This window comes from Mus musculus, chromosome 13 (assembly GCF_000001635.26).
Source record: "Mus musculus strain C57BL/6J chromosome 13, GRCm38.p6 C57BL/6J".
Lineage (NCBI taxonomy): Eukaryota > Metazoa > Chordata > Mammalia > Rodentia > Muridae > Mus > Mus musculus.
The window spans coordinates 22960015-22983872 of NC_000079.6; the positions used below are offsets into that span (position 1 = coordinate 22960015).

General features: G+C 41.2%; 1 pseudogene; it reads left to right on the forward strand.

Annotated features, from left to right (window-relative positions):
* Gm11318 (predicted gene 11318) lies at positions 858-1759 on the forward strand (annotated as a pseudogene).

The window sequence follows — 23858 nt, forward strand, 5'->3', positions numbered from 1 at the left end:
ATATATATATATATATATATATATATATATATATATATATATATTTAGAGTGAGATACTGCAAGGACTGGCAGGCTGAGGGGTTTCTGACTGAGAACAATGCTAGATTCAACCAACCTTAAAACACTCAGCAAGCCATGCCTTTATTGAGTACTACAAGGACAGTTTTCCTAGAGTTTTGTTGGGGAAAGTAGTCTCAGAAGAAAGAGTAAACAAGATAAATAGGACTAAAAATGAAATCACCTAGAGCATGGTTCTACCCATGAAGATGGGAAAAACATTTTTTAACCACACTTGGTCCCACCTTAAGCCCTATGATCTAGAGTTTCATGCCCTGCCTCTGTCACTAACCTACCTATACTTAATTGATCAAAGGTCTTGGGATGAGAGAATACCATATCATTTCCCCTAAGAAATGATCCAGGTGACAAAGCATAACTTTCTAAGAAGCTGAAAGCTTTTTATGAGATCAACGTCATTTGAGTGATGGTTGCATATGGAGCAGTGAAGAGGGACAGGATAAGTCACAAACACAGACCAGTAGCCTGAGGTCATACTGAGTAATATGAGGGAAAAAGTGATGCCATGCTTATGTGTGGAAAAATCATGGTCATGTGAACTTAATGGATATAGGGGACAAAGAAGGATCTTTCTGAAAGACAGGAAAACTGAAGTTTCTGCCCCAATTATAGCTATCATCACTTGCATGGTGACAGAAAACAGACAAACCAGGAAAAAGAATGAGGAAAACCCCTATGTATTTACATACGTGAAATGATGCATTACATCAAAATAGACAGAAAACCTCATGTGCATCTCTCAATTGATTTTCCCCAGTGCTGTGCCTGAATTCAGAAGATGAACTGGAGTAATTAATATTATCCACCCAATAATCTTCTTTTCTCTTATTGGACCTGGAACTGTGAGGAATGTCCTAATGTTTGCAACACTGGGGTATACTTCTGCCTTAGGGACTGAGAAAAGGCCAGTTGACCTAATTCTCATCCACTTGGCATTTTCTAATATGATCATCATTTGTATAACAGGGTTGAAAGAGCTTGCCACAGTGTTTTATTTCAGAAACTTCCTAGGAGATATTGGCTGCAAAACTACAGTTTATCTGGCAAGGATGGCACGGGGTGTTTCCATCTGTACAACCTGTCTCCTCAGTTTGGTCCAGGCTGTCACCATCAGTCCCAGGACCACCCATTGGACAAAACTCAAACCACAGGCCTCGTGGCACATTCTTCCCTTTCTCCTCCTCTTTTGGATTGTTAATGTTCTCATAAACTCCAACTTGCTCTCCTATATCAAAGGAGGCAGTGCCTTGAACAGGTCTGTGGCTATAATGTACATTGGGCCCTGCTATATGCTACCATCCAGACATATCATCAAGTGGTTTTTCCTCTCTCTCATGACACCTTGTGATGTCATCTTTCAGAGTCTCATGGGCTGGAGTAGTGGGTCCATGGCTCTCCATTTGTATAAGTACCACAATCGTGTCCTCTACCTTCACAGCTCCAGGTTTGCAAACAACTCCCCTCTAGAAATCAGAGCTACATGGAGTGTTCTCATTCTTATTCTTCCTTTTTTTCTATTGGGTAGATTTCCTTCTCTCTTTCTATACAGGTTTCACAGTGACACACGATTCTATACCACTAAATATTAAAACATACTTAGAACTAGGTTATGCTAGTTTTAGCCCCTATGTTCTGATTAGCAGAATTGTCCATGTTCCTAATGCTTTGCATGCTCACTGAGAAGTGTAGAAATTACATTCTATAGCTATTTCCTATGAGTTAAATGCACATATATCGTATACTGCTTTGCCATGATGAATTTTAGGGATAGGGGCTATGTTCTTTGCTATGTAGCATAGGCTGACCTGGTAACCAGTGCATAGTACAGGGTGGTCTCAATTCAGATACCTCAGGACCTCAAATGCTGGTATCATAAGCATTCCCCACCATTATGCCATTTCCTGAAATGTACAAATGTATCACAATATTAAATTAAATATTATAATAATATATTTTACTCTGTAGACTGGTTCAGGGTTTCTAGGCAGGTGAAAAGTAGGTTCTTACCATCTTCCCATTCCACCATCAGTATCATGGATCATTTTGCTTCTCACTATCACTGGGAATAATACTGAAGAAAATGTTACTGTCAGAAATCTCAGTGTTTCACTTTTTTTCCTTAGATGCTGCATAGGAAAATAAGAAAGGGTTGGTGAAGTTGTGGTGAATCTTATGTGAGCTGAGCTTGCAGGGCAGAGTGAACAGAATGAAGACAATAGTGAGACAAGTGAGGTCACCGGAGCAGAACAAATCTGGCCAATAAGTTTTGACATAGCTAGATGCACACTCTTGAGTTGTGGGCAAGTGGCCTGTGAGACTGAGGGCACATAAGGGATATGCCTATTGGGACCCATGTGTTTACTCCCTTGTAAAGTGGAGGTCATTGGTAGTGCTGGCAAGTCCACAGCCTCAGGCCCAAGAGAACATGTGGAGCTCAGAAAGTGGCTCCAACTCTGAGTCCTCAAGTCTCTCTGTACTGCAGTTATCCCAGGAAGACTCCTGGATGCTCTGAGCTGTGTGAGTGCCATTCCTGAAGGGATGCAAAGCCATAAAGGGCTGTTCACCAAAGCTGCCCATCAGCTCACTGCAATTCCTCCCCAGACTAAACAGAAAAACCCAAACAGTTCTTTTAGGGAGCAGGGGTGAACTGCTCTCTCTGCAGCTGAGCTGTGCCTGGAGGGGAGTCAAGGCTGCCTGAGCTCCTTCCCTGGGTCAAGAGTAAAACTCTCCAGATGAAAGCCAGAGATAGGCCAGGCAGTGGGTATCTGAAATACTGTTCTTTGTAAAGATAAACTAGGCTTTTATTGTTTTATAATATTAGGACCACTATTGTGTTTAGGTTTTATGTCAACATGTCCCAAATTTGAGTCTCCTGATTAAGGAGCCTCACATAGAGTTGTTCTGTCTTGATTGATGTGGGAAGATCCAACCCAACTGTGGGTGACTCCTAACGGTAAGAGCTCAGGTTAAAAGTGTGTGTCAGACCTTTTCCTTCACACAAAAGGACTGAAGCCCTGAGGGCCAACAGAAAGATAGGAAATAGACAACATAGGGAGGCAGGAGGTTGGGGGGGGGGGGACCCTCCAGAAGGCAGCAGAGACCTGGGAGGTGAGAGACTCTCAGGACTCAAAAGGGGGGACCTTAGATGAAATTCCCAACAGTAGGGGGAAGAAATTTATAGAGTCCATCTCCAGCAGAAAGACAGGGCATAAAATGAGGGAGGAGGTGGCCTCCCACAGTCACAACTCTAACCTGTTGTAGTAAATCTCCAACCCAAATAAATCCAGGCAATGAATACACAACTCAGTTAATACGAATACATTCTGTGTACCTAGATTGGGCATATCTACAACTATAATACCATCTTCCCCATATTAGAGACCTCTTATAACTTGTGGTTTCTCCAGGCCACATGTTTCTGATTTCTGCTCTACTTTTCTTCTTCTCCTCCCTTCTCTCTCTTCTCTCTTCTCTCTTCTCTCTTCTCTCTTCTCTCTTCTCTCTTCTCTCTTCTCTCTTCTCTCTTCTCTCTTCTCTCTTCTCTCTTCTCTCTTCTCTCCTCTCTCCTCTCCTCTCTCTCTCTCTCTCTCTCTCTCTCTCTCTCTCTCTCTCTCTCCTAAAACCTTCAGCTCCACCTTCCCCTCTTTCTTCTCCCAATCATCAGCTCTAGGCTTTATTTATAACTTAAGGTGGGAAGCAGGTTTACAGGAACTCACCTGTGTGCTGACTCATTCCTTTTTCACAGACCATCAGAGCAGAACAGAATTATGTGCTGACTCATTCCTTTTTCACAGACCATCACAGCAGAACAGAATTAACATCAAACACAATTAGCCCCACGGCTATCTGTAACACTTCTCCGTTTCTGTCCAATTAAAAGATTATTTTATCTCAGATATAATTGAACACAAGTATTACTATTTTGTAATTTATAAAGTACAAGAGATCTAACACCTAGTTCATCATCTTAGTTAGTTAAATAGAAACTCTGCCATCTATCCTATCATAAAAGACATAATTATATACCTTACTCATTTCCTGACTTTAGATTGTAAGTCATCTGAAAACCACCTTTTCAAATCTATTTTATCTTCCTCAATGCTAAACAGCTTGGTTGACTATAAGACTACGAGTCTTTAACTCCATTAGAAATCCAAGAATGATTAATATTATTTGAAAATATGAGAAGCACAAAATATAGCTTCCAAAACTTAAACAATTTATAGAGACTACTGACCACCTGGACAGTCCCTTATACTTAAAAAGGTTGATATCCCTTCCCATCGGTGCCAGCACCAACCCACCTTGGGCACAGAGTCTGCTGACACCCCCAAGGTCCTCACAGGACTCTCCACGGGATGTTAGGACCTCTGGTGAGTGGAACACAACTGCTGCTCCAATCCAATTGCATGGGACCTGAGACAGCATTAATTAGGGAAGCAGAAAACCTGGCCTGACCAGGGTCACAAGTCCCTTCCACTAGGCACCAGCACCAGCACCAGCACCAGCACCAGCACCAGCACCAGCACCAGGGCACCTTGGGTGTGGAGTCTGCGAACACCCCCAAGGTCCCCAGAGGACTCTCCACGGGATCTTAGGACCTCTAGTGAGTAGAACACAACTTCTGCCAGGAGGCAGGTTCGAACACCAGATATCTGGGCACCTTCCCTGCAAGAGAAGAGCTTGCCTGCAGAGAGTACTCTGAACACTGAAACTCAGGAGAGAGCTAGTCTCCCAGGTCTGCTGATAGAGGCTAACATAATCACCTAAGGAACAAGCTCTAACCAGAGACAACTATAACAACTAATTCCAGAGATTACCAGATGGGGAAAGGCAAACATAAGAATCTTACTAACAGAAACCAACCACTCACCATCATCAGAACGCAGCACTCCCACCCCACCCAGTCCTGGGCACGCCAACACACCCGAAAAGATAGATCCGGATATAAAAGCATATCTAATGATGATGGTAGAGGACATCAAGAAGGACTTTAATAACTCACTTAAAGAAATACAGGAGAACACTGCTAAACAGGTAGAAGATATTAAAGAGGAAGCACAAAAATCCCTTAAAGAATTGCAGGAAAACACGACCAAACAGGTGACGGAATTGAATAAAACCATCCAAGACCTAAAAAGGGAAGTAGACACAATGAAGAAAACCCAAAGTGAGGCAACACTGGAGATAGAAACCCTAGGAAAGAAACCTGGAACCATAGATACGAGCATCAGCAACAGAATACAAGAGATGGAAGAGAAAATCTCAGGTGCAAAAGATTCCATAGAAAACATGGGCAAAACAATCAAAGAAAATGCAAAATGCAAAAAGATCCTAACTCAAAACATCCAGGAAATCCAGGACACAATGAGAAGACCAAACCTCCAGATAATAGAGGTAGATGAGAATACAGATTCTCAACTTGAAGGGCCAGCAAATATCTTCAACAAAATTATAGAAGAAAACTTCCCAAACATAAAGAAAGAGATGCCCATGAACATACAAGAAGCCTACAGAACTCCAAATAGACTGGACCAGAAAAGAAATTCCCCCAACACATAAGAATCAGATAGAACAAATGCACTAAATAAAGATAGAATATTAAAAGCAGCAAGGGAATAAGGTCAAGTAACATATGAAGGCAGGCATTAACATTAAATGCCACATTCTGTGGACTTGTGACATTTTTGAAAACCAATCGTCTATGTGAAGTAATCTGGACTGTTCTCTGTTACCTACTCTCAGAAATTTCTAATTAAAATAACTGAAAACACTCTAACAATAAACTCAGAGCCATGAATTTCCTATTTGATCCTTAACTCACAGGCTTAAACATCTCAGATCTGTTTATAATAACAGCAATAGAAGGATGGGTCTAAGTCCTGCACTTCAAAATTTTTAGTTTCAATAGAAGAATTTTATACCAATGAAAACCTTTGATTTTGCATCAAAATATGTACCATTTAAAAGATTATGATTTCAACTTAGTAACAATTAAAGAGATTTCTACCAAATGAGATTAGGGCTATGCAATCAATTCTAGATATTCCTCCCTGTTCCAATTATGACCATTCCTACATTCCCTAGAAAAACAACCTACAATAACCACCCTCAGCCCCTTAAGAAGGCCATACCAATCACACACATTTTAGCCTATTTAGGCTTTCTAATTTAATTTGTCATGTTAAGATATTAACCCAAAATTCCCTTGGAGTCCACATTAGAGAATATGTGTCTCCTGCAGAATTCATTAAGCCATCTTTAAAACAATTGATTAATACTTCTATCTATACCTGCTTATAAGAGGCAGCTGGTCAAACCAGGACTTAAACCCAAAATTCCTGTGGAGCCCACGTTAGACAGAATATGAGTATCCTGGAAGACTTATTAGTACAGTATATCTTTATACCATCTTTAAAGCAATTAATTCAAACTTCCATTAATTTCTGCCTATAGGAACCAGATAGTTTTTGCTAATCTGCCTGCCTAGAGTAGCCATCCTGTTATACCATCTATCTGTTGTACATGGAGCCACCGACTTCTATTAATTAATACCTGTTCATAGCAGGAGATTATCACTGTTCTCTCTACTTGGAGTCAGTGACTGATATTCCCTATCTAATTCCGAAACACAGGCAAAATTTCCCATCTTTAAGTATCAAAAGGTTATATTTTTCTCTTTATATCAATGATAGGCTAGAGGCCTTTGTACCTTTGTTTCCTGATCCTTTATTCACAGGGAGGAGCTCAGTGTAGAAAGACACTAGTTGTCTGTGTCCCTGTTTGGGGGTTGGAGAGGTAGGGTGGAGAGTGAAGGATACAGGAGCATTAAACACAGAAAAGCTCTCAGGTGTAGATGCCTCTCTGCCATGAGGGATGGGGTTGCCATCCCACAGTCACATCTCTGACCCATAATTTTTCCTGTCTGAAAGAATTACAGGGATGGAAATGAAGAGAAGCCTGAGGAAAAGAAGGTCCAGAGACAGGCTCAAAGAGGGATCCAGCTCAAGGGGAGGTCCCAAGGCCTGGCATTTTTACTGAGGCTATGGAGTGCTCACAAAAAGGGACCTAGCATGATAGCACTCTGGAAGACCCAACAAGCAGAGAAAGAGTCAGAGGCAGATATTTGCACCCAGCCAATGGACAGAAGCAGCTGACCCCTCTTGTTGAATTAGGGAAAGACTGAAAGAAGCTGAGGAGGAGGGCTACCCTGTAGAAGGACCAGCAGTCTCAATTAATCTGGACCCCAGAGTTTTCTAAATTACTGCACCACCAAACAGGCAGCATACACCAGCTCATATGAGGCCCCAACACACATGTAGTACAGGACTCCTGAGTTGGGTCCGTGTTCATTCAGAGATGATGCACCTAACCCTCAAGAGATTGGAGACAGTGTTTAGAGGTCAGGTGGGGTAGGGGGTGGAGACATCTATGTGGAAACTGGGGGTGGGGAAGAGGTATGGGATGTGGAACAGTCAGGGGGTGGATGGGGTGGAGGGAATAAAATATGGAGTATAAAAAATAAATAATTAAAAAAAAACCTACGTGTGTCAGAGGGAAGACCATCCTGCCTCAGGTTTGATTGGACTTCCCTCATGTCTCTGAGCTGATTTACTCTGTTATTGCTGCTGGGGCTGATTCCTTTGCTGAAAACAGAACCAGTGGCTCTCTAGGAAATGTCAAGTCTTCTGAATCCACATTGGGACTACTAAGGCACATACTTCAGTACCAGTACCACTACTACCAGTTATGCCCCCAGTGAGAGACAGCTATATAGAGACTACTCCAATTGATGAGGCTCACAGACTCAAGGCCTGAGTGGAATATTAGGTTCTCAACTATTCCAGTGTTTTGTAGCTCTTGTTACTATCTTAAACCTGATTGCAAGTTCTGGCATTTTATATACATGTATTATATTTTTATTATATCTTATATACAAATTTTTCTTCTCCTTGGTTCTACCTGATCTGTTTGTCACCTCACTGTGGGCGAGGCTATAACAATCAGTCCAAGTCCAAGGAGAACCTTTTGAGCACTCCTTTGGTGAGAGACTACATGACAAGTTCTTGCCTATTTATTTCTTCTTTGAATGCTTAACTCTCTGATGAGCCCCAAACCTCTCTATTATATCTCAGAAGTCAGTAACATGATCAGATCTGGAGTTACAATGTATTATGGATATTGTACTATGCTACTGCTATTGTTTTGGAATTTGTGACCTCTGGAAAAGGCCACAGATTCAGTACAGACATAACTTATTAAAGCCTCTAGCAGGACAGCAAACTCGGTGCCAAATTTGAGATTGCCATGTGAAGGGAAGGATATTTAAAGGAGAAAGACCTTGAGCATCTGCACAAGGAAGTCAAGTACTGTTATTGAATAAATGCATTATTGGGTATGTGTCATAAATTTAATGTATATGGTTGTCACCTGAGGCACAAAATCATGCCCAAGAATAATCCAGAGAACAAAATACACCTCAGGCCAAAGCTTCTTAGCCTTTTTTTCCAGAAGCCTCTCTTATAGTTCCCCAAGATGTTCAACATGCATCATTCCTTCAACCATATTTCAACATCCAGCCTTGAACTTGTAGGACCAGTTTGTAAGCAAGGGGGTCGTAGTGGCAGAAGAAAATGCCTGCCAGGCCTTTAGGTCTTTGTCTCTGGATCTGTATATTTGCCATTTTTATTACCTATTTGTGGCCATTCCATCTGTTTTCCTATCCAGGACCTAAATTTCTATCTTCAGTGTCATCCCCACAGATAGTAAGGTGAGGGCTTTTCTCTTCCCTCTCTCTCCTCTCTATACTCTCTCTTCTGTTCTACCCATTCCTCCTTCCCCTCAACATTTGCTCTCTTCTCTCTCTCTCTGCTACTCTTTGTAGTTTAGTTTTTCAGACACTCATGGGGTTGAGTACTGAATCAATGATACTATATAATGGTACATATGAAGCTCAATGGTGCCTGTATAAACATCACAGTGGTGCCCTCGAAAACAGTTGCACTTCAGAAATCAGGCCTGCACAGAATGTTCTCATTCTCATAACCTGTATCCTTTATCATTTATTGAGTAAGTTTCATTTTATTCTTTTAGATAAGTTCTGTTAGACATGGCTATGCCATTTTGTAATGCTCTTCCATTTTGGTCAAATAGTGACAATTCCGATAAATGAAATTTTAGAATTAAAGTATCTTTTTTTTTCCCTAGATTCTTGTGACCCTCTGCCATCATGGACTACCAGTAATGGCTAGTCCTGCTTACCCCTAACAACAGCCAAATGCAGACCCAAAAAGGTAATTTTCAGTCTCTTTTCCATTTCTCTTCATGAGAAGAATCTAAGAAGGGACAGCATTGTGTCCTGTGAGCCATATCTCTCCTCAGAGCACCTGCATGCTGCTGTCTGTCCCTGGTATTAATACACCCATAATAAACTCCTTGTCCTCAAAAGATAATCAACTTCAGAGTCACCCTTGGGCCCTGAACCTGTAATAACTTACTACCTCATACATACTTCTACAACAACTTAATGTTAGATTATTTATATGCTGTTCTCAGCCCCTTTGTCTCTACCTCCACTGCTGTACATTAGCAAACACTTCCAGTTCAGTGTTCTCATTCTCATGACCTGTTTCCTTATCTTCTCAACAAGTAAGATTCATTTCATTCTCTTACATGGGTTCTAACTGTTGGTCTTGGCTATCCTATTTTGTAATGCACCTCTATTTTGGTTGAACTGTGACAATTCCTATAGTCAAGTTCTAGAAAAGAAGAAAATTATTTTTCCACACTGTTATGTCCCTTCTCTGTGGATCCCAATTAATGACTAACTCTGTTTAACCCAAAAACACCCAACTGCAACTGTTCTGTCCCGCCAGCAGATCACAGCCTGGGTTCTAGCCTGGAAAGGCATTTTGGAAACCTGGAAGAGAAAAGGGGCTGGGCTGCGAGAGATAAGGAAGGAACCAAGACAAAGGTCTCTGCTCAAGGTTCAATTTTTACTATTCTGGCACTCAGTTATAAAGAAAGGGGGAGGGACCCAATTCCCGCCAATTAATCTTGGAGTCCAATAGCAGGGTGACCACGTGTACGGCTCCGAACAGCAAAACGGCAGGTTCCAGCAGTGGGTGTGGCAGAACGATTGAGCTGGCAAGTTCCATCCAGGTGTAAACAGTGGAACCATTAAGGCTGGGGGAGGGGGGCTACATCTCCTCACTGTTATTAATAAAAATAAAAATAAAAAAAAGAAAAGGCTGTCCTGAGGCAAAAAATTTATCTATGCTCAATAGTTCTGCCTAAATTCTTAGGGCTAAAAAAAAAACCTGTCTCCATGGGATTCCCTAACTTTTCTTATGGTAAACCGTATCTGGATAAGACTGTCCTTTCTATCCTAGTAAACAACTAACAGAAAAGCTCTGAGCTGTAGGCTCTGACTTTATAATGCTAATTAGTGCTGAATAAGTAACTTCCTAGTTGAATTTTAAGTAGGGCATTGGATCCCTGGAGAAGTTTGACTGGATAAATTTGAAATGCACTCTATTAAGAATAACACTGAGTTGATATTCCTCCGCATTTTTTGATGACAGGTGGGAAACAGGGAGAAGGGGGTAAGGACTGGCTCCGTAGTACAAGGCCAATTGGCTTTTTTTTTTGGGGGGGTGGGAGGCTGTGAAGGGCTTGCCCTTCCAACAGTACGGTCTCCAACCTCTCTCCCCCATATTAATTAAGTTTAAAAAGGCCACGATTTTTAAGCTGAGGTGATCAAATGATTTTCTCATCCGTAGACGAGTGGGCTTTTAACCTTGGCTTGGGTGGACATTGACCCGATTCCTCCCGTGGGTGCTGACACACCTGTGGCTCTTGGTATCGTTTGGGGAGGGGAGGCAGAGTCCTAGATATTTTTGGTTTTTAGCTGTAAATAAATACCAACCTCCATCAAACAGGTATATCACACAGGAAACTCAGAAATGGTCAGGCTGGACCTCCCCCTGCAGTAATTCTCTGCACCAAGTGATACCCATACTGTATTCGTATGATCACGAAGCAGTATGCACAGTTCTGAGTACTGTGCAGCTCCTAAAGGAGAATTGTCAACCTCAGATTTAGCAAGGCCTAGACAAGAATTATGTCATTAGTAACATCACGATTTGTGGCTGAAATAGGAGCTTGAAGTCATCTTCCTCATCTCTGTTATTCCCACAGCCTGAGGAACTAAGGGGACCTTGCAATAACAGCAAGGGTGAAAAGCCAGAGGCCAGCTAAGGGACTAAGCCTGTCTATCAGAATAAAAACCAATCTCTTTTAACATTTGAAATATCTGCTTTTCTAGCCCTCTTGGTAAACCTAAATTTCAATTCAGACCGAAGGCCACGTGCTGGAATGTCTTTGGAATGAAGACAGCAGTTGCCACCTGTGTGCTCTTGGGGGCGGGGGATGCATGCCTGCTGGTCAGCTGGAGAATGTTGATTAACCTGCTTGAAAAACACAAGATCTAGACAATGAGAAAGTAGGAAAGCAGATCTTCTTTTGGGGAAGTCCAGGTACTTTACTCAGTTGCAAATTGTAAAGCTAAGGCTAGTCTCCTGTGGGGGAGCTGGCTCAGAGAGTAGCAGGAAAACAGCTTTTCTGGGAGCCTCAGTTTCCAGCTGAATTTTAAGCAAAAGAGGGATTTTAGTCCTCAAGGTGATACTTATAAGGAGATTCAGAATCTGTGTTCATCTGACGAATTAATCTCTCTGGCAGCCACTGCGCTCCATCTTCATCTCGTGAAAAAACACAAACCGAGCCCCTTCCCCAGATTAGAACCGGATCTGGACCCTTCCATTCGTTAGTCAGCGGGTCCTTCCATTTTACCAATGTATAAGAATTAGAAGTAACTGGATGCCAGTGGTGATCTGCTGCAGACTGACCCTTAATATCAGTTTGCAAAAAAATTTTGAACAAATAAAGTAAAGGCAAAATGAGTCTTTGGTGACCTTGGGGGATATAATTGTCTACGCCTCTAATTTTTGATACTCTATCTTAAGATGACTTACAGTTAAAACGTTCTTCACAACTTTAGTGTTGTGAAAAAAATTGTCCATACTGCAGTTTCCTGCCAGGCAGCAACTATAGCCAAACTGATTGCTTGAGGGTCTAATCTATGCACAAAGACAAACATAACTAGATAACTCTGTCACAGTTTTGTATGAAGTGAGCTGTATGAGTGCTCTCATAAGATGATTACTCTTGTAATAATCTTAATTAACAATATATGGGTGAGTAGAAAATCTTAAATTTGTAATCAAACTGCAAGCTGCAGTCAATGGAACAATGGCAGTCTTAACCATAATTTTTAAGTTTCTTGTGTAACGTTAGGATAATATCTACAACCTTGAGAAAGCAAAACCCAAGTTTAAAACAATTTATTATCTTTAATATCAATATTAGAAGCATTACTATCATATTACGAAGTTTGGCTGCCAATTAATACCTATGAATACCTATTAAAGCAAGTTTTAATGCTTTAATAAAGAGGCATTGCTTTAAATCTTATCTTAAATTTTACTATTTAGGATAGGAACCACATTAATTGTTATCTAAACTAGAAATATCTTTAGAGACACAGCCTCTTGGCCTGCCTTATGCCACGTGTTGGAAGGACTCTAAACTTGAGTTATCAAATTTAACACTAACCATCTGTAGCAATGTAACAATTATTAATCTTAACCAACAACTTAGAGCTGAATGTGAAAACATGCAGAGCACATTACCAATAAAAAAGAACCAAATGAAGCAGTTACATTTAGACCATTCAGAGAATATTAATTTTCATAGATACAATCATAGAATAAAAGGCACTTTACCATTTGTCAAACACATTAATCACAAACCATTTATCAGCTTTTTTACTCCGAAACTAAGAGGCTGTACACTCGCCCTTTTTTCCTAAAACGAACAGTTTTTCCAGCAGGGGCCCTCCTGCCATGTGTCTGATTCCTGGCTGAAGCACATGGCAGCTCTTGGCTTTGCAGATAAAGTTTTTTTATACCATCTTTATTATCCAACATAAAACATAGAACATTCATTCATATAGACTGGACACGAACATACATGAATTGAACACGAGAACAGATTGGTGCACCAGACATTAGACAAGACACAAAAGGGGACACAGTACTACTTCTGCTATAAGGCCCAGAGAGAACAAAGCATGGCACTCCTGAAATTTCTCTCTGTTTTTTGGGACATTTTCCTCCCTCATGATACAATCCACCTGATTATTAATTTCCTTTTAATAAACCCTTTCTTTTCTCATGCTTAAAAATGTAGCTTCTGAGAGCCACGGCCTACCGCCTGTTACAGTTCCCAGCTCCTGTGAAGCTTCACTGATGAACCTAAGTGAACCAGCGCTCGGGTTTAACACTGTTTCAGCTTAGCCCATACCGACCTTTTCCGGTATGAATTTCCTTTATCCTTTAATTATTTTCTTCTTCTATGGAGCTCCAAACCAGCAGTGCCTCTTCCAAAAATCCTTTGCCATTTCTCAGTCCCGAGTTGGTTCGCCAAATGTTCTGTCCGGCCAGCAGATCACAGCCTGGGTTCTAGCCTGGAAAGGCATTTTGGAAACCTGGAAGAGAAGAGGGGCTGGGCTGCGAGAGATAAGGAAGGAACCAAGACAAAGGTCTCAGCTCAAGGTTCAATTTTTACTATTCTGACACTCCGTTATAAAGGAAGAGGGAGGAACCCGATTTCTGCCAATTAATCTTGGGGTCCAATAGCAGGATGACCACGTGTACAGCTCCGAACAGCAAAGGGCAGGTTCCAGCAGTGGGTGTGGCAGAACGATTGAGCTGGCAAGCTCCATCCAGGTGTAAACAGTGGAACCATTAAGGCTGGGGGAGGGGAGGCTACATGCAACAAAAAGAGGAAATTTCTCAGTCTCCTTCCCCTTCTCTCCGGCAAAAACCTAAGAAGGGACAACACTGTCCCTCTGGGCCAGATCTCTTCTCAGAGACCCAGTATACTGCTGTGTGTGCCTGGTGTTAATAGCACTTCTAATAAACTTCTTACCTTCAAAAAATAATCCACCTCAGTGTCACCCTTGATTCCTAAACCTAAAACATTTAACTGCCTTAATACATAACACTACATAATAACATTACAATACATAATAACACTAAATGATAAGATGTTTCAAAACCTTGGCTCTGCTGTCCTCACCACCTTTGTCATCACCAGTAGGAATGTTGGTATTGCTAAATGAGAAGGGGCACACTGACAAATGCAACAGTTACTCTTTACATCCACTCTTTGGTGAGCTAAAAGTGTATATATATATATATATTACACATTGAAGTTCCCTCATGTTTTACTATTTTAAATCAGTAAGTTAATCAAGGTTTTTCAAAATAGCTTTGCATTTTATTAAATTATTACTAGACAGTCTAAGACCTGCTCAAGGATTTTAAAATGCTGGAAGGACAGATTCCTACCTGGCTCCCATTCTACTGTGTTGTTGAATGGGTCTTGTGCACTGTATATTCAGATGCTGATTTCTGTGCCCTTAGATGTAGTTATAGTCCAAACACAGACATTCTCATGAATATTGGAGAATTTCCTGTATCAATGTGATATAAAGAATGCTCCCCAGTTATTTCTGATTGGTTAATAAAAGGCTGAACAGCCAAAGATTGGGCAAAGAAGATAGAAAGACCAGACTTCCCATCCCAAGGGTCCCAGAAGGAAGACTGAAGTAGAAGGAGTTCGTTCACCATGAAGCAGGAGTGGGTCCAGGAGAAGAATGGTCATGAAGTCACCATAAGATTGGGCATGAGGAAGAGTCACCAATTGAATTTTTCATGAGGACAGACAGCTACAGGAGAGCAAGCTGAGAGACTAAATGCAAGTAACTCCAAGCATGCAGCTTAGACACAGATAACATAGAGGATTAAAAATATCTGCTCCATTATTGTGCCTAAAGCCTGCTGAATAGATCAATAGGTCTCCATCTCAATTATTTGGGAGTTAGCCAGATGAGTACAAACTGCACCCTTTAAATTTCATCCTATACTGTGCCCATAATGTGGCTTTGGGTATCTTACTTACTTGGAAATAACAGTTGCTATAACAGGGGAGTGCCTGAAGCAGGCCTAGATGGAGACACCTCAGAAGTCCCTGCCCACAGCAGGCCTAGATGGAGAGACATCTCAGAAGCCAGCAGCAGCTCTTTGTAAGAAAGGAGATGGAGCCTGGGACCCTGAGAAGCAGGAGTCACATCCCTCCAGGGGACCTACCATCAGAAATAAAGGACTGTTTGCAGCAGGTCTAGATGGAGCATCTCAGTAGCCTGTGAGTAGCTCTTTGAAAAGAAGAAGAAGAAGAAGAAGAAGAAGAAGAAGAAGAAGAAGAAGAAGAAGAAGAAGAAGAAGAAGAAGAAGAAGAAGAAGAAGAAGAAGAAGAAGAAATTGTTCCCATTTTTCCTAGCTTTAACCTTGGACAATGACTGTAGAGATTCGTGTATGACTGCTTTTCAGTTATCCTTTGTGTGCATAAATACTCTATTATATCTGACATTCCTCCTCCCTTCTCCCTCTGCTCTGGTGAATTCTGTGAAACTAGATTTTCCTTGATGTAAAGATTCTTAAACAATTAAAAATGGAGTAATAGGGGCACAGCACCCTCCTAATAGCCCAGATGCATTCTCATCTTGGAAACAATGTAATAACTACGCACAGGTAGTTTTGGATTAATGTTTGACTTGCAAAGAAAGTTTGAAGAAGTCATGTTTAGAAATTATGAGAAAATGAACCAGAGGCAATATTGGGACCCTGAGAAAGGAAAAATTATTGAAGTTATGAAATAAGTTTTATACAATATTTGAGACTTGTTCCTGGATAAGCAAGTATAGAATACATAAAACTATATAGTAGCAAAACTAAGTCAAAACACTGGGACTCTTAGGAGAGTCGTTGTGTGCAATGTGCAGAAGCAGAAAGCTAGCAGAACTGCTGAGTTAAGGGTTAACTTGACTCTTTCTGGCCACTGCCTGGCAGCTTTGCCCATGTCATTTATCATTAGAACTTAACAGGAAAATGCAAGTAGCTAACCTCAGAGCTCTGAGCTTTGCAGTACAATAAGTCAAAAATTAAAGTTTGCAATTATTACCATTTTGGCCACAGGCCTGGGAATAGGGGAAGCTTGAAACTTTGGAGAACAATTGTAATTCTTGATTCTTTGTGGGATGTGGTCATTTTTCTGAATTTGATTTGGCAATGATTATACAATATCTTTTCCTCTACCTGCTTTTGGAATAAAAGTATGGGGCAAGTTAAAGGTGAGAGAAATGTGTGAGCAGAGAGGGGAGTGTGGAGTGAGTGAAAGAGAGTAGAGAGAGTGTGAAGGGAGAGTGAGGTGTGCATGAGAGAGTGTGTAAGAGGAGTGTGTGTGAGAGATTGAAAGGAGAGCATATGAGGTGTGTGTGAAGATTGTGTGAATGAATGAAAGGAAAGTGCACAGAGGTGTGTATGAGTGTGGGAGTTCAGGAAAAGAAAAGCACACTGGAGAAAAGCAGAGTGTGCAGAAGAGTTTAGAAAGCATGCAGCCTCAAGCTATAAGCGAGCAAGTGAGACAGAGAGACTGACAGACTGTAACAGACAGAGGGAGGAAGAGAGAGAGAGAGAGAGAGAGAGAGAACCTCAACCCTCGAAATTTGACTGTCAGCTTATACTCAAAAAAGTTGTCTCTGTGTGTTTATTATGCACCTTCCAAATTTCCCAGATCCTGTGTCAAGGCTGGACCCCAGCATTCCATAGCACCCAATGTGGAGCCATACTTAGAAGTGCTTTTGTTTAATTCCTTTAAAAGTTTAAAGGAGATGGGTTTCCATTCTGGAACTCCATCATCCATGCTTACTACTGAAAGAAGCATCAAATTTCCCCCCTTATTCTCTAGCCTTCTGCACTGCTTACACAATACAGGACTGAGGGTGTCTCCTTTTCTTGTCCATTTTCCTAGGCTTAGGAGGAGGTCATAAAAGGGGGGCAGTCAGGATTATGATATCTAGCTGCTTCCTCCTCTAATTCGGATGCATCTTCTCCAGAATCCAAAGGCTCTTCTTCCTCCTTATCAGAGGTGGATGAATTCTCCATCAATTCTACAATATACTGGGAGGAGGTATTTTTTATTTCTGAGTAGTTTCTTTGTACAATAGAGGAATACCTTCTTCCATAACATTTTCTGTACTACAAAAAGAATCTTCTGATGAACTGGGCAAGTCCATTATTTCAGCATAGGATAATGCTTGTTTTACCACAAACCAGAACGTAACTGCATTCTCTGGGACCTGTCATTCATCCTCCTCATCCTTATGTTTCAGGTGCCAGGTTTTCATATCCTTTCCTACCCTTTTCCATGCTGCCTCATTCAAGGTCCCTTTATCAGGTAACCAAGGGTTCATGGAAGGAACGAAGCAGAGAAAATCAAAGAGCTGCTGTTTTTCAAAGTGAACTCCCTTTTTAAGCAATAACTTACAAAGAACATTTTTATTCATAGATCTCTCAGTGGATTCAGCCTGACCCATGATGAATCTATAAAACTATCACACTACTACTTCCTACCTATCCTTTCTTGGCACTCATATCTGGCTAGTGGGACAGTGGATCCCCAGGTAGGGTCCTGTCCAGAGCAAAAGCAAGAGGGGAGATCTATCCAAATCTTCAGTTCAAGCCCCATGACCTGGGAGCAACATAATGCCTGGGACTGCAGGCAGCAAACAGTGAAGATGACCCCCTTGTCAGGAACTAGAGCTACAAATAAAGAAGGAATAACTAAGGATCCTCTCAATGAGCTTCCGTGGTTATCCTGTGAAGGAAGTTCCCCAGCTGTAGAGGGAATCTCTTAAGCATCGCCTGTCAATAAAAGCCTAAAAGCCTATGTCCAATAAACTGAGGCAGGACTAGAATGAGAGACATCCAGCAGAGTGAGAAGGATTCTGGGACAGAAACAGGTACGGGGGGGGGGGGGAGGTTGTGATTTATCAGCCAAACATGTGGGGAGTCAGATGTACTGGGACTGATGGAGAGGTAATGGGCCATGTGGCAAATGTGGACTAGAATAAATGAGATAATTGAGTTATGAGTTAGTGGGAATGACCCAAGCTTTGTCCTGGGGAATTAGTCATAATAATTCAGTCTCAGTTGTAATTTCATGAACTTGGGCATGGGTAGAAAACTTTGAGTTTACTAATGATGTCCACTGTGCAGCATGTTATCCAAGCTAGGCCCGAGAAAGCTCAGAAAGCCAGGCAAGAAAGCTGTGAAAGTGAACGTTGGTGGAAGGTAGGAGCAAGCATATCCCAGAGCTAGACAAAATTTCCTAGCCAGGCAGGAGGTTACATCCCTTTAAAAAAAAAAAAAAAAGCCAGGAGTACAGCAGAGCTCTGAGGAGAAATGATTCATAGCTGTAATGTTATTCTAAGAGATAGGTCCCTGAGCCAGGATCTCGTGGAAGGGCATACAACAGTTCCAGCCCAGAACCAGCAAGGGCAGCCTGCTAGACCAATTGGAAGAGGTCAGAGCCAGGAGCCAACTGCTGGTGTAACAGGCTATCTCAGTGGCAGATGCCAGGTGCAGGTAAGTGGAAATGGCAGGAAAAGCTGAACAGTTAACAGACTTGATAAGATACTTGGGAAATACTTAAGAATAGAATTAAAGATTAAAAATAAAAATCTTTTCCATGTTAAAAATGCAATGGCACAGGGCATCTGGATTCCATATAGTTTTGCTATGCTTGTCAGCATAGAAATAATAATTTTTTTCAGCAATGACTACACTTTTATATACCACTTTAAAGAGAGATCTAAAGAAGGCAAACATAGATAAGGAGAGGACTGGAAGATGATATGCTAGGTTATAGTTCATATAATAGAGATTAGAAGATTCTTTAAATCAGATTAAAGAATCTTCAAAAGAATTCAATCTGGAACCTAGGGTGACAGCAGATAACAGAATTCCAGATGAGAAAAGTCACCAAAGCTTGAGGAATTAGAATAGTAGCCCATAGAGATGCAATATTCTGAGTTTAGAATCCAGATTCTATTTAATCATGCTACCTTAGAGCAATGTTATACAATAGATTATGTGTTTCATTTTGTAGATTTTAGGGAATTAAAATATTTATATATGTTAATACAATATACAGTTGATTCATACTCATGATTTCAATATGTGTTTGCCTTTTAGAAAGGCTGATTCTGAGATTGCATTTATTAGAGGTGATGGATGTTTTGTGAATGCTGTTGCAGGTTGAAGCTGATGATGTTTCAACATATGTATCCATTAGAATACAACAAATTTTTAGACATGGCATAAAAAGTGTACATATATATCTTACAATATTATGGGTCAAGCAATTGTAGAGAGATCCAATAAAACTTTAAAGGATATTCTCATAGAACAATAGGGAGATCTCCAAAAGATAGTTTAAATAATGCTTTATTGACTTCAAAATGTTTAAATGCCAATGAGGCAGATAACACAGTTGCTGAAAATCACTCTATTTTAGAAAGACTGCTGAATTAGATCAATATAAATATATGATAACCTCAAAATGGAAGGCAGGAAATGTGTTGAGGAAGATAATATGCTCTCATTTCACCAGAAAAGAAAAGCTGTGGATTCCTTTCAAATTGATACAAATCAGACTTGACAGGGAGACTCCATGAAGATCTTGGCTGCAGACAGGAAGAAAGAAATCAAGAAGAATACATGGAAACAACTCTGAGACTGGCTAAGATATGAAAATGTCTCCAGCTAGTACTTCAACTACGTATAGCCAATATGTCCTGTTGGCTACTGAGCCCTCAAGACTTATCATGCCATCCTTTCAAATGGCATAGATGGAAATTTATATTACAGTTTGGTTACACACTGCAAGCTATAAAGACAGGTGCCTTACCTGCACAAACAGAGATAAGCAAATCATCTTTAACTAAATTGTGCACACTAAAAATTCCATACATATGCAGAAATGTATATTACCTGCATGAGTTTACATGCTTGCAGATACCAGTGAAATCAATACAACCCTGACAAGATTCATCCTTGGGGATGCTGAGACAAAGATATTTCAGTACCCTGCTTGATCCTACCACAGACTGCTTCAATACTGTTTCCACAAAAAAAAAAAAAAAAAAAAAAAGAAAAAGAAAAAAAAAATTGTGTACCTAGGACAACTTTGAAATGGCTAGATAGATAGATAGCCCAGCATCACAGAATGTTCCAGTCAGGACTTCAATTAAGCCATGAACTTTCTCATCATGCAAAGACTAGATAGCAAATGCTACAGATAGCTTTGTTAAGACTCACCAATATCCCAATTTTTATGGGACCCCCAAAACGAAAATAATGTCCCAAATCAGCAGGAAAGAATTTTTAGAGTGCAATGCCCCGTAGGGTTTGTGGGGTCCCTTGTCTGCTCAGCCATAGGGCTCGGCTGCTCAGGACATGGGAGTTTTGACTGTGCTTACCCCATGCCATTGCTGGGCAGTATCAGGCTATGGGGAAGCCATAATTCCACTCTGGGGAATGAGGGGTAGGGGAGAATAGTCTGAGGCTGGATGCCTCAGAAGAGCTGGGAACAGAGTGGGGATCCACAGGCTAGATCAAGCCTGGGGCTGAAGGGGGAAAGAGAGGATGCAGATCCCAATGAAAAGAGGTAGTACATGGTTTTAAGGCATTTATTGTCATGGCAGAAAGTGGATAAGTAAAACCATACCCTAGTTTTCAGGGTGGGCCTGAGGTTAAATACCTTTTGCAGGCAGGAGTATCTGGGAAGGAAAGCTTATTGGCTTAGTCCTCCAGGCCTTTATGTACTTGATTAAAATGGAGATCTGTCTTGAGTCTACACAGGTCATGTCCTTTACCTGTGTAGGGGCTTGGGGTATTGTCCTTATGTGACTGATGGCCACAAATCTATTGTGGGCTCCATCCTCATGTCAGGAGCTGGGTTCCCAAGGGGGTGAGATGAAACTCCTTCTGCCCTTTTATGGTCACCAGGGTTTCTAGACTTAGCTCAACCAGGAACCAGGCTGCCTTTCATAGTCCTACATATACCACCACCACCACCACCTTTTACTTTTTTAAAGGAGAGGCATCACTGTGATGACTGTGTCATTTGTAATGAAAATTTGGGGTGGGGTAGAAGTATCAAAAGTCAACACTACACATCCTGGAGGGGTAGCACAATTCAGAGTGGTAATGAGGTTTGAGGGTGGGGGTTGGGAAGACAAGGGTTCATTGAATCAAATAATTGTTCCATGGGGTGTACAGTTCCTAAGGCTATTAACATTGGTTTTAAACAACATTTGATTCATCTACATAGACATCATGTTTTCCTTACTATCATGTAACTTCCCCCAAGTTGGATAGCCATTTGACTTTGGCAAGAGAGTTCATCTGTAGTGGGAATGTCCCAAGTCTGTCCTCTGTGGGACTCAGTGCATGTCTTTGGATCTCAGCATGTGTCTCAGGATTCTTCAGTCAGATGAGGTGTCTGGAGGATGGCAGCTTTGTTGTCCCAGGCAGGTCTGAGGAGATGTCTTTCAGTCTCAGCTAGATCTGTGGGAGTAGCACTGTAGATAAACCTGTATGGTAATCACAACAGAGAAGCAGAACCCCAGAAGGGAGATATCTGTATAGGGTGGGTAGCATTTCTAGTCTTAGATCAACCAGAAACCAGGCTGCCTTTCATGGTCCTACAGTCCCCCATTCCCCAAAAAGTGAAGTGGATGGTGTTTGGTTGTTCTTTGGGTGATGATAATCCTTAAAGAATGCTTGGTTACAAGTTATTTAAATGGTCTTGATCAAAAAGGAAACAAAATATAGGAAATTGGGCTCAGGGATTTCTTTTTCTTTCTTTCTCTTTCCTCTATCCTTTCTCTCCTATCTAGTATTAAGGGGGATGGAAAGGAAACGGCTTGAAATACTAAAAAGGGGAAATGAAATGTAGGAATAATAGGAATAAAGGGTTGATTACTGAATCTACTCTTAAACTAGCCAGAAATTTTACATCAGTATAGATCTTTATATAGTGAAAGAAAATTAAGGTTCTATTCAAGAAACTGTAAATTACATAAACTTTATAATTTTCTCTTTTTTGAACATTGTTGTATCAATGAGTCAATGATATTGGAATGCCTGATTTCTCCAAATCATTAAATGCTTATAAAAGTGAAAAAAAAAGAAAATTAAGGTTCTATTTGGTTTCACTGATAGATCTTTCTATATTGATAAAAAACTAAGATTATAATAGGTTATGTTGGTATAAATTGTGGGAAGCCATTCCAGACTCCCTGGCCAGCCCGGACGGAAATCTGTGCCAGGCAGTAAACAAGCCCATATTTGGTGGATGGCTCGCCATTAATCCCTGATTGGCTGAGCAAGCCTGCCTGGTGAGGTGATGTGACCTGTGGTGATTGGTTGAGGAGTGGTTGTGGCTTGAATGGGTAGAAATGCTTGTACTCCGAGGCTCGGGGGAGTTGAAGAGAGAAGCTGCCTGAGTAAACTGCATTAAGAAGAACCTGTGGTTGCGTTTTCCTTGCTGGTCGAGTTGGACACAACAAGTGGTGCCGAAACCCAGGACCCAACTCCCCCACTGAAGAGGTTCAGAACTTTCTGCAGTCAGGGTCTGTCGACAGGATGAGTACGGTAAGTAACTCACCATCCTGGGGTTGGGATTAGGCTCTCGGTAAGAGACAATTAGGCTCTCAGTAAAGAGACAATAAGGCTCTCCGGCTCTGGAGACGAGAAAGTGAAAGTAAGAGGGTAGTGAAAATAAGAGGGTAATAGGGACAGTCTATGGGTTACTTTCTTTTTCTAGCCATTTGGGTAATTTTTCTTACTGCCTTTTGGTTTAAGGACTGGCCAAAAGGATGGCCTATTCAGGAGTCAGAACAAATATTACATGGCCTGGGCTATGCAAAGAGCCCAGACATAAGTGGCAGGATGCTCCCTTGGAAAGATAAGGAAGGGCATGATGGGATGTTTCAACCATATGTGCTTGAGCTGCCCATTACTTTATGGGGTAGGGATTTGTTGAAGAATCTACAATTAAGACTTACTAATGAATATTCTGATGCCTCCCAGAAGATGATGAAAGACATGGGATGGCACCCATCCTTCAGGTTGGGAAAAGGGCTGCAAGAAAGGAAGTCCCCAATTCTCTCAATTAAAAGAAAGCATCGGGAAGGAATGGATTTTTCCTAGGGGCCACTGGGGGAAGCATTCCCATAACCTGGAAAACTGAGGAGCTGGTGTGGGTGACTCAGTGGCCATTATCCTCAGAAAAATTATAAGCTGCTAAGGAATTAGTTGTGCAACAAGATAAAATAGTGTCCTATTTAGGAGCAAGGATCACCCCTACGGCCGTTTGGCCTCAAAAGATACAGTTGAGGGTTGATTCCTTGCATACTTTAAATGATTTTCAGAAATTGTTAGGCGATATCAATTGGATTCGGCCCAATTTGAAGATCCCAAATGTTAAATTAAAACCTCTGTTTCAAATTTTAGAAGGAGACTCAGAGTTAAGTTCCAAAAGGGAATTAACACCTGAGGCTAGAAAGGCCCTTACCCTAGTGGAAGAAGAATTGATTAAAGCCCAGCTTCAGCATTGTAGAGAAGGGTTACCCATCATTTTGATAATATTACCTACTGAGATGCAACCCACAAGATTATTGTGGCAAGAAGGCCCATTGTTATGGATCCATTCCAAAATATCCGCTGGAAGGACATTAGATCATTACTCT